At 51.0% G+C, this 3,969-nt stretch overlaps 1 protein-coding gene across 2 annotated transcripts in view; it reads left to right on the top strand.

The window, feature by feature from the left end:
* CYGB (cytoglobin) overlaps window positions 1-3,969 on the top strand; it is a 37,327-nt gene that overhangs the window by 681 nt on the left and 32,677 nt on the right. The window lies entirely within an intron of this gene.

The following is a 3,969-nucleotide window of genomic DNA, read 5'->3' as shown; positions in this document are numbered from 1 at the left end:
CTTATAATGTAGTTTGTGGGAATTGGTATTTCAGTTGGAAAGGTCACCTTATACCCTGTGTGCAGTGTTGGTGGGGGTGGGGAGGGTGTAGAAGGAGGAAATAGCTGTACACAGTTTTCTGCTCAGTGGTTTCTACTCACATCCCTGCTGATGGAATTATATGTACTAGGTTCCTGGGTGAAATAATGCAACTTACAAGCCAGGATGAAACCAAAACAGATCTGTCTCTGACAGCACCATCTGTTTGTCGGACGACAGTGTCAGTATAAAGGATAATGCTGAAGTTGCCTGCTAAGGCTGGTACGAAGGTCATGAGGCAGGAGGGGGGCATGTGGCAATAGCTAATGAGCATTGGAAGAATGAGGCATTATTGCATTGGGATTAGGATACGGAAACTACCTTACAGCACCATACTGTGTGTTGCACAGACCTTCAGGTAAAAGGAAAGATGCGTGTCTGTCCAGGGGTAAGAAAGGGGCAGGTTGCTACCTGGGTTTCTCATTCTAAAGTAGAAGGACTTGTTTTCTTTCGAAGAAGCTTGAACTGTTATTGAATGTTTATCTTGTTTTGTGCTTCTGAACCCTCTGGGTACGCCCGGATGAGCAGCACAGACTCCGGGACCGAGTCTCATCTCGCTCACACCAGTGTAAATCAGGAATAGCGCTGCTGAAGTCAGTGGAGTTACCCAAGTGCACCTCTGGTGTAGGTGGGATGGGAATCAGGCCTTAGGTGTAAAGGAGCATGCAGAAGAACTGTAGAAGGAGCTGGGGAGGGGAAGCTGGGGCTGTAGAATCATAGGGTTAGATGGGGCTGCAAGGTCATCTAGAGTAGACTAACCCCCTGCAGATAGAAGCAATGACCAGTTGCCACTTGATTTGAGCAAAAATGTTTGATTTAAGGATGGACCTGAACTTCAGCCTCCAGCTCCAACCCCCCATGATTGCTGAGAGAAAACTGAATCCAGATGCATATTTGGCCAATGCCCTCCTTCCCTTACAATGGTCCAGGATGAAACCCCAGACGGAGAAAGCTGGGGTGCTTGAAATCTGGCTGCAAATGTTGTTCCTTGAGATTAGCAGGTTGTGGTCTTGGGACTGATCTGTGTTATGAGAAACACTTGGATTGGTGCATTTCTCACTAGTAAGAATTACAACGTTTCCTTTAAGTTTGGGGGAGTGGCAGAGGTAGCAGAAACTGCCTCAGATGTGCAGATGACCCTTCTTGGCTTTCCCCTTGTCTGACTTATAGGAATTACTACAGGATTTCCTCACAGCATTCCTGTGCGGGGAACCGGTTTGGATAAAATACAAAGACGGCCTCATCCCACAGCCCTCCCTGAACCTCTCCCTACTCGTAGAGCTGGACATGGTTTGAGACGGAAATATTGAGGTTTAGTCACTGCTCAGAAGATCTCCTGCCTGAGTTCATAAACTCAAGAGGTTTAGCGAATTTAGGTAAACATCAGGGGTGAGAGCTTGGCTCCATTGAAGTCAGTTGGAGTTTTGCCATTGACTTCAATGGGGCCAGAATTTCACTCCAGGATTTCCAAGTGTCAGTCTAAACCAAACCTTCCCTGTTCCCTCTCCTTGCGGAAGATCACCTCCAGATCTAAATCATCCAGCTGCCTCTCCCTCCCCCTTTCTAAAATGGGCCAAGCACCAGCCCCACAAAACACTAGGCCCCACGCAAATCCAAACAGGACCTGAGATCTGGATACTGTTAGGTCCATTTTCTGTTAGTCTTCTGAGCCACAAGTAGGGGCAAGTGGAATTGCCAATGATCTGATCTGCGAAGAGGGGCCTCAAACCTGCTGCTGGGAATTTCCCTAGGGCCTCCCTACGGCTGATCATTCTTCCTCCCAATGTGCAACGAAACACCAAAAGAGTGCTCTGCTGGCCTACGCTCGTGCCCGACATGACTGGCAGCTGCCACCTGCTTGCTCACTAGTGCGCAGCCCGTCCAGCTGTGCCAGTCACAGGGGGAATCCAGACTGGATATTTAGTGCCACTTTTCTGATTGTTAGAGATGGAGCTGGAGTAATCTGAGCCCAATTGCTTGGGCAAATCTCTGCTGAAAGCAGGCTCTTGCCATGTTCCTGCTGTAGGGCTGTCTCCTTGGACATCTGCCCCCGCCTCTAGGAAAACTGCTGGTGGTGTTGTGTGCATGCGGGATGGGGGGGGGGTCAGTTCTTTGGTCCGGGGGAGGGGAGCAGCTGTGGACAAGTGATAGAAGTGGCACCCGACAGCCTATCCTGGGCACTTTAGCATGGTAAACACCCTGGATTCCTATCTGATATGAACCACATGAAGACAGAACGGATCCGGTCCATCGGTGGTTGCAGGGAGGGTGTAAGTGACGCATGGGATGGGGATGAGCCAGAACACAGCAGTGAATGGCTGGTATCGATGCTGGGCAGCATGTGTGCACAATGCGTGTCATGTACATGTTGAGGGGGCAGGAAAGGGCTGTAGCCTTCATAACAGGATGGTGGAAGATGGTGCAAGGAGAAGCCAATAGCAGACATGCACCGGGGAGCCAAGCTCATCTCTCTTGGAGTAGAGGTGCTAAAACAAAGTTATTTCCCAAGTAGATGCAGCAATTCCAGCGGGAAAAGCAGTGGCCATCTGGCATGTGTGGTCTGGGGTGTTACACAACAGACCGAAAACCAGACAGAAACGGGAACAGGAGAGGGTGTGAAAACAGCTGGCAGAGGGGCCCTGGCTGCAAAGTTCCAACCTGGAGCTGAACTTCCTCAAAGCTTGGGGTGGTTTCTGTTCCAGGGTGGTTTCTAAAGACCACTGCATTCTGGGATTTCCCTGTCATTGTGCCAAGAGGAAAGCACCACCTCGCAAAACCAGCGCCAGTCCCTGGCAGGAGTGCGGACTCCTGTGGAGATGGAAGAATTTGTTAGCTAACGCTTAGCACCTGGGATTTACCCAAGTACAGGCCACTGCCAGAGACGGCTGCTGGGCTAGACGGACCATTGGTCTGACCCAGTATGGCAGCTCGTAGGTTCTTAAACTCCAGCTGAGATCATTGCGTTTGTCTCCAGGAGTCCTGCAGGCAGAGGCGAAGGCAAGAGGCATTTAGGAAAGGATGAGGCAGTAGACAAGTGACCCATCCTTTCCCCTGGTGCAAAAGCAGCAGCTCACATTGTCACCCTGACATGACACGCTGCAGGTGACTCACTGCTCCTCTGCCACTGAAACCATGGAGGGAGGGGTGCTGAAGCACAGCCATAAGCCACTCACCCCGTGAATGCCAAGTAGTGAGCGGGAAGAGAGGCAGCCCCGGTCACAGGGGAACAGCAGAGCACAGGCTTGTCTCTGAATAGTGAGGACCGATCAAGAAGCTCTGAAATTGCATGTAAACCCTCCTTTGCTGGGAATGGATTCACTCTGCATAGCTCCCCACCATCCTCCCCGAGTTCATGCCAGAGCTCTCTGGGGAAATGCGGGCAGTGCAGAAACACGACAGCCCTGGTTTGAATTGTCAGTACCTGTGAGAACAGCTCTTGCCCAGCTGGCTCCTGCATGCCTTTACATTTCACAGCTGGCATCAGCAACAGCTCCCTCCAGGAGAACTAGGTCATGAGCAGAGGCTGTGGGGAGGCCCAGGAAGGGAAAAGGAGACGGACTCACACGCTGCTTTTACTTTCTTATAAATGATGCAGCAGCTCAGCAACTACAAAGGTCACTTTCTCGTTCGCTTTGCTGACCGCATGCAGACACACTTAGAACTATGTGTGCTGGGGAAAACAATCACGTCTGCCCATCACCCGCAACCACAATCCACCGGTATACACTGGGGTATAGAAAACCCTCCCCTGTAGGCATCATATGCTTTGCAGTGATACAGCCCCTTTCACCTGCAGGTCTCAAAGGGAGTTGCAAAGGAGGGGTAGTGTCATCATGAAACCGAGGCGCAACGTGACTTGCACAAGGTCATCCAGCGAGTTGGTGGCAGAAG

This window comes from Lepidochelys kempii, chromosome 14, assembly GCF_965140285.1.
Source record: "Lepidochelys kempii isolate rLepKem1 chromosome 14, rLepKem1.hap1, whole genome shotgun sequence".
Taxonomy (NCBI): domain Eukaryota; kingdom Metazoa; phylum Chordata; order Testudines; family Cheloniidae; genus Lepidochelys; species Lepidochelys kempii.
Note: the sequence above shows the minus strand (reverse complement) of the source record. Positions and strands in the feature narration are given on the sequence as shown.